Source organism: Ambystoma mexicanum, chromosome 11 (genome assembly GCF_040938575.1).
Source record: "Ambystoma mexicanum isolate Mex_15411 chromosome 11, UKY_AmexF1_1, whole genome shotgun sequence".
NCBI classification, from domain to species: Eukaryota; Metazoa; Chordata; class Amphibia; order Caudata; family Ambystomatidae; genus Ambystoma; species Ambystoma mexicanum.
The window spans coordinates 611,881,405-611,893,689 of record NC_090934.1 but is presented as its reverse complement, the minus strand read 5'-3'; the positions used below and the strand labels follow the sequence as shown (position 1 = coordinate 611,893,689).

Here is a 12,285-nt window from a genome sequence, read left to right as displayed (position 1 = left end):
CAAGGCCACAGTGGTGTGCGACGCAGGTGCGCAGGAGACGCTGCCTGACGACACGTAGGACACAATGCAACTTCCACGCTCCTGAGCCTTTAAGAACTGAGGATTGGACCCTCTGCGGCAGGAGAAGGACGCAGTGTTGTATGATGCAGGCGGGCAGAAAACGGTGCCTGATGACAGGTAGCACGTAACACAACTTCCACGCCCCTGAGCCTTTAAGAACTGAGGATCAGACCCTCTGCGGCAAGGTCACGGTGGTGTGCGACGTAGGTGCGCAGGAGACGCTGCCCGACAATAAGTAGCATGCAACGCAACATCCACGCTCGGAGCATTTAAGAAATGAGATCGGACACTCTGAGGCAAAGCCCTCACAGGACAAGGACATGGTGTTGTCCAACACAGGAGCGCAGTAGACACTGCCAGACGACACGTAGCATGCAACACATCTTCCATTTTCCTGAGCCTTTATGAACCAGGGATCTGACCCTCTGTGGCAAAGCCCTCGCAGGACAAGGCTGCAGTGTTGTGCGATGCATGTGTTTGACGGCGAAGGGGTAGCAGCGTTGATTACGAACACGGATGCTATCTCCATCTATCAGCGTCCGTAAGGTAAGAAGGTTCAGAAAGGGAGAGTAGCACTGCTGCACTCCATGCAATGGCCCATCCTTGTGCATCCTTTCCCTCTCTGCCCATCCCCACATGCGCTTCACCCCTGCAATTTAAGCTCTGCTTCCCTCGGTTGTGCATGTCCTTCCCCTCTCTACCCATCTCCATTTGTGCTTTCCCTCCGCAATTTAGGCTCTGCATTGCCTTGCGTTGTGCGTCCTTCCCTAACTATCCATCTCCATGTGCACTCCCACCCAATTTAGGCTCCACGTCTCCCAGCCTTGCATATCCTTCCCCTCTCTACCCATCTCCATGTGTGCTTCCCCCCGCAATTTAGGCTCTGCATCTCCCATCCTTTCACATCCTTCCCCTCTCTACCCGTCTCCATGTGCGCTTCCTCCAGCAATTTAGGCTCTGCGTCTCCCTTCCTCTTTCCACCCATCTCCATGTGTGCTTCCATCACACTATTTGGGCTCTACTTCCCCATGCCCCCCGTGTCCTTAACCCTTCTCTTTCCTTCCCTCTCCAGGCCCCCTTCCCCAGCTGTGACTAATTATTGTTTATTTGTTGCATTGTTTTAATTTCTCTTCTTACTCCTCTAGGTTTCCGCAGGGTTACTAGTGTTTTGCATATGTTTTACTGTATTTACAGTCCCCTTTCACTCTTTATTGTATAGTGACAGTTGTATTGTACATTTTTTGTTTTTCTCTTCTTACTCCTGTAGGTCCTCCAGGGTTACTAGTGTTCTGAGTATTTTGTACTGTATTTGCATTTCCCTTCTCACTCTCTTGTTCCCTCCTCAGTGGTCTCTATTGTATTTTCATACATTATTGCACTGTTTCCTTCTCTTTAGACCCTCCACTAACTGTGATTATTTGTGTTACTGTACTCTGTGCTCACGGTACCCGTCCTCCTCTTGTCCCTTCCCCTTTGTGTGCCCCTAGTGTGTGCCACCCCTCCCCTTGGGCTGCCTCCTCTTCCTGCTCTCCGCTTCACACCACAACATGGCACTCTTAGTCTCCCCTATCTTCTCTAACTGATATTCTATCTCCTATCCTATCCCTCTCATTACGTCTGGTAAGGAGAAGCTCAAAAGGAACATCCTAGTCTTTAACCCAGTCCTCCCTATCGCTGATACCTACACCAGTGCTTCCTTCAGACAGACCCTCACCAACATCCTATTTGTCGTTCCCTCTCCAGGCCTGTGGACCCCCATACAGTCCCTGTTGTCATCCTCTCCCATTAATGGTGGCACTCAGTGGGAGGTCCTCCTGGCCCTCTTCTACTCCTCCAAGTTCATCATTAATGTCTATCTGAATGGCACCATCTTAGACCAGAGCCCTCAGCCCAATCTCCTCCTTTTCGATAGACAAATCCATCATCTTATCAACTTTTTCATTCTCTTGCTACTCCTACCTACACTGCTCTGGCTCCTCTGCCACCCTCTTGTGTCTCATCTCTTACAATCGCCTCAGCTTCTCTGGCTGCTCTGTCTTCTCCTTCCTTCACCAACTCTCTGGCAACCTCTTCTTCCTCTCTGACATCTCTGCCTTCTCCTTCTTCCCCCTCAGCCCACTCACGGTCACATCTAACACCTCCACAGGCGTACCTCATGCGTGTACCCCTCCACAGAAGTCTTTCAAATGTGGCAATCTGCTCCAAATTGCTGCTCTTGAATCTCACTCTGCAGTCAAACAAACCTCTGACATCTGCTGACTCCTCGAAGTTCTTGATCTGCATGTCCTCGGTCTCACTGAGACATGGTTCATGGCCAGCTCTGTCACGCCAGTTTTGTCACGAGTTTTGACACTCTTCTCCATGAGGGCTACAAGATCCTCTCCAAACTCAGAACCAACCATCAAGGAGGTGGAGTAGCCCTGATCTTCCCAGAGGTGATCCCTGATTCTGTCTTTCTTATGCAAGCCTCTCCCTCCTTTGAATGCCTGGTATGCAGGCTCTCTATCTCTCCTGGACTCTCTCTTACTGTGGCCACCATCAACAGCCCACCTGGCCAGGTTGCCCATTTCCTCTCTGAGTGGGCCAACTTCTCTTCCTCCCTGCTTACCTCTACCTCTCAACTTCTCCTCCTCAGAGACGTCATCATCCACTTGGAGGCTTCTAGCCCCTATTCTGGGCTCTTTCGCAATCTCTCTCTCTCTCTCTCTCTCTCTCTCTCTCTCTCTAGCTCTCTCTCTTCTTCCCACTGGCCCAACGCACTCTGCCAGGCACACCCTGGATGTTCTCATCTCATCAGACATCCCTGTCTCCAACCCTCTCACCACTCCTCTCACTTGGACTGTGTTAGGGAGCATTCTCATAAATGTGCTAATTCACATTAACTTAGAGACCCCCAGCAACTGTGCTGAATTTTGAGGGCTTGATTTTTTTTACCTGGAAAGAGCGTGAGCCTTTTTTTACACTCTCTCGTGAATTCTGATGTGTGTTTCACTCTTGTGTTCTGTGATTATGGGTTTTAGATAACTCCATAGGCATCATCTTTTCATGTGTGTCACTCAGCACCCTCAGTGCAGTGACACAGGGTAGCTTTTTAGGCTGTCCCAACGTTTAAATACCTTCTCTGGGATAAACTCAGTTTCCCAGAGAATGTAAGGTTAAATTGACTTTACTAGTCTTTTTAAATTCCTAGACCCAGCACACACTATCTTACAATAGAGTGCTGGAGGGGTTACCTAGTATCCCCTATGTCTAGAAACTCATGCTACCCTTTCCTATCGAAATGGCTGGTGGCAGTGGTTTTAAAACAAACTACCATGATTTTTCCCGACCGTGAACACCAGTAGCTAAAAATCACGGGAGCCATGTTTTTCAAGATGGCGCCTGGGCCCCCTTTGTTTAAACATGTCCTAGTCTTCGTTTTTCGCCATTTCTTTTTTGAAAGGTCCTTCTAGTGTTTGTCTCTGTGCAGCAAACTAGGTTTGGTCCCTTTGATTCTATGCCTTTGGCGGGCTTCAGGACTAAAGACCGCCTCTGGTGCCTGAGTGTCTGGGGGGCAAGGAAGTAAGGGTGGTGCCCGAAACTCCGTATGCTTAGTCTCCTAGGAGACCCAAATGCACTCTGGCATGATTGGATAGCTGATTGTCTGACAAGGACAGCCACCCTGCTGGGTGAGTGGCAGCTAGGCTTGAATGAATGGGAGAAAATTGTTTAAAAGGCAAGTCTCTTGGACTGAAAGGCAAAGCCAACAACTGGAACGAAAAACTGAAGACGAGCTGGAAGAGGATGGCTGCTGCAACTACTGGACCATTGGTTTGCTTGGTGGAGTCCTGCTGCAGGTCCGAATCGTCAAGTTCATCTCGACAGAGAAGCCCCTTCAAGGACAACTTCTTCATTTGAGTTGGTGGGACCAATCAACTTGTAAGCCACCTGGATACCATTTTCGGAGCTGGTAAGGATTAACCAGGGGGAAGGACACAAGCTTGTGTGTTTGAAGAACAGCAACTGGAATCGAAGATTTGCCAATTTTCCAGCTTTGTGACCAGTCCCTGTGCAGTGCAGGAGCCTCCAATGTCCTTTCTCTTGTACCCACGACTGAGGATCAGGAACAGCGAGATCTGCAGGAACTGCCAGGAACAGAAGTCTTCGGCTGCATCTTTTCCTTCAATATAAGGTACTGTGAAAACCTGACTGAGAGACCTTACCTCTCACTCCGAAAGTGCATACAACTTTGGGAACTTACAGGCCTAGGTAGCTTGTGACCCGACATATGAACCTTTCTTCCGTGAACTACTTAGAAGAACCCTGGCAAAGACTTTTCCGTTTTAACTACCAGAACCATTTTTACTTATACAAGAAAAAAGCCCATTGACTTTGGCCTACCAATTGCATTGAATCAACTTCTCTGGTGAACTCAAACTATTTTCACTGTTTTAGAGTAACTGTAATATTCGTTTTACTAACTTATGCCTTTTTGCTCCTACTTCAATGCTATGTTGCTCCTACTTCAAGGGAGACCAACTGCTTCGTAATCAGTACTGTAGTATAATTTTTGTGTGATATTGGTTGCCTCATTTAGTGAATGCTTTATAAATGATTGTGTAATAAATTAATGAGTGTTTTACCAAGAAACCTTGAGTATAAGTGTCTATCTGTCTCAACGCCAAAAAGACAGAATGAATGATTTTTGGGACTAACACAGCCAGAGCAAGACTGGACCTTCAATACAAGTGCTTCGACATCAATGAAACCCAAATAAAAGTTGTGAAAAAAGTCAAAACTCTGGGGATGGACATGGAAGCATCACTGAGTGCAGAGTCCCAAGTTATGCAACTAAGAACTGCTCATATTACCGGAGAAACTGGTTACATATGTACCGAGATGGGAACTCAGGTCTGAAGCTCAGGGTACCCTCGCAACCACCAGTTTCAGGAAAACGAACAGACTCGGCAAAGCCTTTCACCAAAGCTGCGACCTTATGGAATAACCTCCCACCACAAATAAGGCTGGAGTTCTCATACATTACCTTCCGAAAGAAACTCACGACCCACTTGTTTAGATCACTCCCTTTATCTAAGCCAAAACCTGCCTGAAAATCTCTAGATTCATGTTGCTCTGTGACTTTGGTGCCCTGATGCCTGCGGGCTACGGCGCGGTATAAATAAAAAAATAAATAAATACAAGTTCACATTCCCTCTTGAGATAAGCCTGGCTGCTCAGCTCGCTACCAAAAACTGTGTGGTACAGACTTATACCAAAGGTTGGTTTTGCTTACACCTGTAGTCATAGTTGTGTGTAGTGGTACGAGAGGGTACTCTATGCAAACTTTGCCTCACTGACTGACCACTTTCTCTTCTACTCTCACCTGTTGCTCTCTGTCCCCCAGGAAAAGCCGACCCCAGTACTGCCACCCACCTTCTTGGTCATCCAGCCCATGAAGGGTGTGTCAGTGGAGACTTTCCCCACTACTTTCTCTCACCTCCTACTCCTGAGGCTGACTCACACTCTGACACAGCCCTCTCCAACCTGCATCTCTCAATCTGTCTTAAGCCCAGATCCAAGTGCAACTCTTGGTATGATTCCAACCTCGCCACCCTTAAACGCAAGTGTAGGGTGGTTGAGGGTAAGTGGAGGGCATCAGGCTCATCCTCCAACATACTGGCCTGCTGCCTGCTCCAAAGGCAATATAGAGTGTCCCACATCTCTGCAACCTCTAACAACTCGGCTGAACTTTTCAAAATCTGCAAGGAGTTGGCCAATCCTGCTGCAGTCCCCTCCTCTCCTGTTCCCTTCCAGGCCCTTTACATGTCACTGGATTCTCACTTCACCACTAAAACTCCTGTTCACTCTCTCCTCTTCCTCTCCCTCTACTACTCATGCGCCCTCTACGGCCGTCTCTCCTCCTCCTTTCTCCTCCTTCTCAGTGTTCACTCCCGACGAAGTTTCTAGACAACCCCAATCTATGCAAGTCATCAAAGCAGGTTCTCCCCTGCTCCTCCAGAAACATCAAGGATCACATCGACACCCTCGCTCCAGCCTTGCCGGATTTCTGCAATCACTCTTTTGCCATTGGAACCTTCCCATCCCCCCTTAAAGCACACCCTTGTGCACACCCTCCTCAAGAAGCCCTCTGCTGATTTTTCCTCTCCCAGTGTACTCTTCATATTGAATCTGTTTGTTTTCTCCATGATCACCAGTGTGGCTTTAGAGCAGTCAGCAGCACGGAAACTTCCCTCCTGAACACATATGAAGGCTTGATCTCTAATCTCGACGCTAACCTTCCTTTTTTCCTCATTCTCCTTCATCTATCCTCTGTTTTCGATACTGTAGTTCGGGCCACCCTGGTCAATCATCTCCATGATAACCTGGGCATCACTGGTCAGGCCCTAGCCTGGTTGACCTCCTTTCTCTTTGATCGATACTCCAAGGTTTAACTTAGGTAATTTCTCTCTACCACCTCTATCTCTACATGTGGTGTTCCCCAGGTCTCTAACCTTTCACTCCGGCTCTTCAACCATTACCTGGCACCTCTTGCCCACCTTATCTCTACCTTCTGTTCTAACTTTCAGAGTTATGCAGCTGACACTCAGCTCTAGTTCAGGCTCCTCTCAGCCTCCTTTGCTCTCTCGCTCAGACCTGACTGTCTATCTGCAATTCTGGAATGGTGTGCCTCCAACGATCCCTGCCTTAATGCCGGTGAGACTGAGATCCTTCTCATTGGGACTCCTGCTCCTGCCTTCCCTCTTTCACTCTGGCTGCCCACAATGGGCCCTCTCCCCTCACCTTCTCGTGAGGTGAAGAACCCTGGGGTCATCTTCGACTCCACCCTCTCCTTCTCTCTTCACATCTCTGACATCTCTAATAAGTCAGACTACCAGCTGCACCTCCTCTGAGGTATTCTTCCTTTTATCACTTTCCCCCAGAAGTTCACTGTCTCTACTGCAATATCCTATTTCTAAAGCTGCCTGTCGCTACTATTTTCCTATTACAACTAATCCAGAACAGGACTGAGATGTTTGTCCTTGGCCTCAAGGCCAGGGATTGTATCCCTCCAGCCCTGAAATCTCTTTACTGGCTTCCAGTGGGTGCAAGGATCAAGTTCAAGACCTGCTGCATTGCCCACAATGCTGTATGGAGCCGGGGACCACAGTACATCCAACTCTCTCTTCCTAAGCATTATCCTTCTCAAGCCCTCCGCTCATCCACCTCCAACTGTCTGAGGGTCAGACACTTCCACAGCAGAGAGTGGGTGGTATATCTCTGTCCTCGGCTGGGGCCTCCCTCTGGAAAAGCCTCCCTGCTGCTCTCAAACTCGAACAGGACAACCAAAGGTACTGCAAAAAATGGAATGCCTTCCTCTTTGCTTCTGCTTTCGCTCTCATTCTCCCCTGCTGTCTGCTCTGCGAACTGGTTATCTTGCACCCAGTGAACCTCACAGGCACCTGGTTCCTGCACAACTAGTAGCCCCTTGCACTGCCTCAAGGCCTCCCACCGACTTAGGGACTGTATCTGCAACCCTACACTCCTCTGTCTCCCTGCACTTAACTGAGCCACCACCCTGGCAGCACTTACTGCAATTTTGATATTGCACTCTCCCTCCCCTTATGGGGGTCCATAGGCCTGGAGAGGGAACGACAATATTAAGATAGTCTAAAGCTTGTGAATGGATTTACTATGTGGATGCGAATTCAATGACATCCACTTGCCTGTAAACATTTTAAGGTCACACAGGTTAGCCCTAAAGTTAGCAATGAACACTGTGTAATGTGTGTTTTCTTGTATTGAAATACACATCATCATAAGTGTGTAACTGTATTCATTATACTTTGCAGTCACATCTCCACAATGGCCCTCTGTTAGTAAAAAAAAAAAAAAAAAACTTTATCTTTTACCATTGCCCCTAACAAAGTGCCTTATCAACATTCTCCTTTACCCAACCTTTACTATTGTGTCCTTCTTGCATGTGGGGAAACGTCCTGTGGGCTCAGGAATATACGGTAATGTTTTACCAATATTGCTGCTGGATGAAGAACCGAGGTGGCTCTTAAGAAAGAATCACCGATTGTTGCTGTGTGGTGCAGAGGAACATTGAAACTGCCTAGTTGTTGGCAAGTGTAGCAGGCTGCCCTTGAAATGTTAACTTAACTACATGTTTTGGGCATAGGTAAACTCCCTCAAGCAGGTAGATTAGATGCTCGAAGTATGGTGTTTCATTATATGCCAGGCCACCAGGGAGTAACATAAACGTCATGCCACAGAAGGATGTCTGTGTCATATGTTGGGAACTGCTAGCAGGATGCTGACTTCATTTCAGGTTCGTGTGCTAAAATAACACCATCTTAGAGTCAGCCCCCAAGCCAAAAAGTGTTATTTGTAAGCAGTTGGCTTCAGGTTTACGTGTGGTTGTTGGGTGTCTGATCTATGTATCCCCTTCAACACGGTTTCCACTGAAACAGATGACTCCTTGCTCTTTTTTTCTTGAAGCCCATGGAGTGACTGAGTGGCTATATTCCCGAGCTTGAAATTGACAACTGTCAAAGTAACGCGAGAGTCGTTGACATTTGTAATTCTGCTGCATATGTGCTGCTGAACCTCCTGGTTACGCGTTACACTTTGCCTGGTCTAGCTTCAGACATTGTTATTCATAATAGCCACTGTAACTTCATCCAGGATGGATTTTATGAGTTAGCCTTTCACTCCTCTTTGGGGGATGGAGGGAGTTAGGTTCAGGGAGACCTTGTGAAGACAGGAGAGGGAGCCATGGGTTCCAAGCTTTAGTTAGAAGCCGCGATTTTGAAGGTCTTGAGAACATGGTACAAGTTGATCTTCAGTTGCATGCAATACTAAAAAGGTTATTAATACTGCAACTTGTGACCAAGGGCTTGCACATTTCAATCCCCCACAACAGGGGAATTAGCATCACATATCAGTCAGCAGGGCAAAAAATATATGTGAGATGATATGCATGATCAGGCTGGAATTCCAGATGGACTAATATTCAGAAAACTTGATTAGCAAGAGTGTGGTTTGGAAGGTTCTTTCCCAAATGCTAGGCACCGTATTGGTCTATTTAGACAGCAATCATGTTTTCCCTAGCACATAGGTGAGTAGCTATGTCACTCCTACTGATCCACAGGAGCCAGGTCCTTGTCCTGCATTTCTACACTGGGCCTACATTGTAAGGACCCCGAACAAATACATTATAGTGTCCTATTCCAATATAGAGTGAACAATACCGTTGCATCAGTCTTCTGTTGTTTACCTGTAGTTGCAGGTTCAAAGTCATGTGGGTCCCTCACGGTTATTTTCCCTTCATTGGTTGATGAACGAGTACCAATAACTGTGATAGTGACAGATAGTGCCCATTTTACAAAGAATCATATAAGCCGAAGCAGCGCAAAAGATGGGTTATTCTTCATTACATGATTTTTATAAATTGCACAGGTCATCATGTTCACACATGTGACCTGCTAATTTCTCTGTGACTATGCGCCACCGTAAATGAAACAATGGCCAGGATCCCAGCACCCACATTGGCATTCAGAGCATATTTCACTGTGGCAGGACTGCAAAGGGGCTGTCATAGAGGTAATGTGTGATACAATATGTCCATACCTGTTTGAAAAAGAACATTTAAAGGGCAACAGCAGTGCATGATCCAGCTGTTAATCCACATAGAAATAATTCACATAAGGGTCACACTTGATCCTTTAGCGCATTGCATGCACCCCTGCTCTTGGTTCAAAAAGGCAACAGGGGATGCTTTATTTGTTAATGCATTCCACAAGTGCATTACATTTAAACATCAGGATGCATTTCTGAATTGCATGAATAGCAACCCATTCATCCCCTAGTTTATAAAATTGTGCGATAAGGGAATGGCATATCCGCATGTGCTTCACTAATGTTCACCTTATGATGTACTTTGTAAGGAGTACCAGGTTTAACGTCCCATCAATTTAAAGAAATAAAATGCAATTTCTCAGGCAAATAGTGGTTCAGCACTTAAAAGCAGACTAGGTTTCCTATGAAGTCCGGTGTGTGTGAGGCTAATCATATTATTATTATTATTATTATTATTATTATTATTATTATTATTATTATAGCTCTTATTTTTGCTTAGAGGTGTACCGAATAGGATACGTATTATTCAGCCAAGTAGTTTCTCAAGTATTTAAGCAAAGCTGAATATGAAGTCAATTGTAATTTAATTTCATAAATCATATGTCAAGCTTGAAGAAAAAAAACACTTTTTTAAAACATATATTAAGCCCTATTTTAAATATATTCCAGTGTTTCATTTAGTTCCCTTTATTTTAATCAACATATTGTCCTTATTTAATGCATATAAAACAGAAAAGAACAGATTAAGTAGGGATGGAAATGTATGGTATTACTTTGAATAAGCAAAACCTGTACTGGTGTAAGTGGGAGGCAAAGGTGCTAGGTTGGGAAAAGAACATTGCACACATTACAAAGCCTTGTGAGTTTCAAGGTTGCTGTCATGGAACGTGAGTTTCTAATTTTCTTGCTGCTCACAGAAATGTATACATGGTTTCCGTCGGCTCATGCAGGTCTCAAGAAGAGGGTGCATAAGAAATTAGAAGAGTCAATCTCCCGACTATTCCCCCATAGGACAAACAGGAGGAGGACACTTCCAGAGAGGCTGATAGTGTTGGAACAGGGTCGTGCTGTACTATCACATATGTGGTCCCTGCTCAAGGACGATCTAGGGTCCAAAATGCATTGGTCTCTCATGTCTTCTACCATTTCGTCTCCTGATTAAATCTTGCATTTTATAAAACGCTAGTATGTATTTACCTGGATTCTAATGTGTGACTAAGAAAAGAATGGACATTGTTTAAATAATTCTATTTGAGAACAGTAGCATTATTTGCAAAGGGTACAGGCAGCACCAGAGGACTGTTCTCCTTTGTCACAGGTTGTACATATGTATTTTGCACTATCAGCATCAGTGGCGAGTTGTCTACTGCAAATACCTGATTCATAAATATCTCAAATTATACATACTGACAAGGTGGTGCCTGCTTCCACAGTGGACCAAAACTAAGTATTCAGCAGGCGCCAAATAGCCATTAACTATTTGGCCACAGATGGATAGCTTTTTTCTGGTGGAATTTGGCAAAATATTTATTTCAAAGTCGAAGTTTGGTACACCCCTACTTTGTATTATTATTATTATTATTATTATTATTATTATTATTATTATTATTATTATTATTATTATTATTATTATTATCATTATTATTATTATCATTATTAATATTATCATTATCATTATTATTAGTATTGTTATTACATACCTTATCTGTTTTGGTCTTGCAGTGTTCGTGTGCTTTTCCCTTCGGGTCAATGAAATCCCAGGGTCACATGTATGTGGGTGACAAATGTGACAGACGTACCTTCCTCCCTTGAATTCCATCTTGTTCGGGATTGTGCAAGAATCACTGATGTCCCATCCCACTGTTTAGAGACAGAGTTTGGATGCGGCCTCTCTTTAGGAATGAAAGACCTGTTCGGTGTGACTTTGTTTCAAAGCATCTTCTGGCCAAATAAGGAAACGATCATACAAGCGAGACACCCAACTCTGCACTGCTGCCACATGTAACAAATGTAACGTTGTCTGTATGAAGCACTGGCAGGACATTCCGGGGAATTGTCATCATTTTATGCTGGCTTTATCCTTTTTGGTTTAAAATGGACTTTTCGTAGCTAAGAAGGATTTACATCCTGTTCTTATCACAGGGTTAGTCACTGACATCGGCTTGTTTATGAAAGGCATTGTCATATATCCTTATCTTACAGAACATCATAGGCAGTGGTCTTCTGGTGGGGACCCTGTTTGGTTTCAGAAGAAAATGTCACAAGTGTTTCCATTATTAGGGTTCATTTTGGATTACGCAGTTCCATGTAAACAGTTCAGGTGCTGACTTTGCAAACCTTATGAGGGTTGAGTGGTGCTTTAACAAATGGCGGATTTGTTTTTGAGTGAGGGCATGGATTCACCTGATACCTTCTACACAGGCACTCTACTGCAAACCATGAGGTTTCATTCATATTAGCATTATGGTATTCTCCTACCGACGATTTTGTGTGCTGCTTCATGCTTCATTTGAATCAGTAAGTTTTGTCTTGGGCATCCAGGTTGCTTTTAGGGTAAGATTCTAAAATTAAAATGTTTTCGTTTGCTATATATGAACACACATA

General features: G+C 45.1%; 1 protein-coding gene across 1 annotated transcript in view; it reads right to left on the bottom strand.

Moving 5' to 3' along the window:
• NELL1 (neural EGFL like 1) overlaps nucleotides 1-12,285 on the bottom strand; it is a 6,602,686-nt gene that overhangs the window by 2,788,997 nt on the left and 3,801,404 nt on the right. The gene's annotated exons all lie outside the window — the stretch shown is intronic.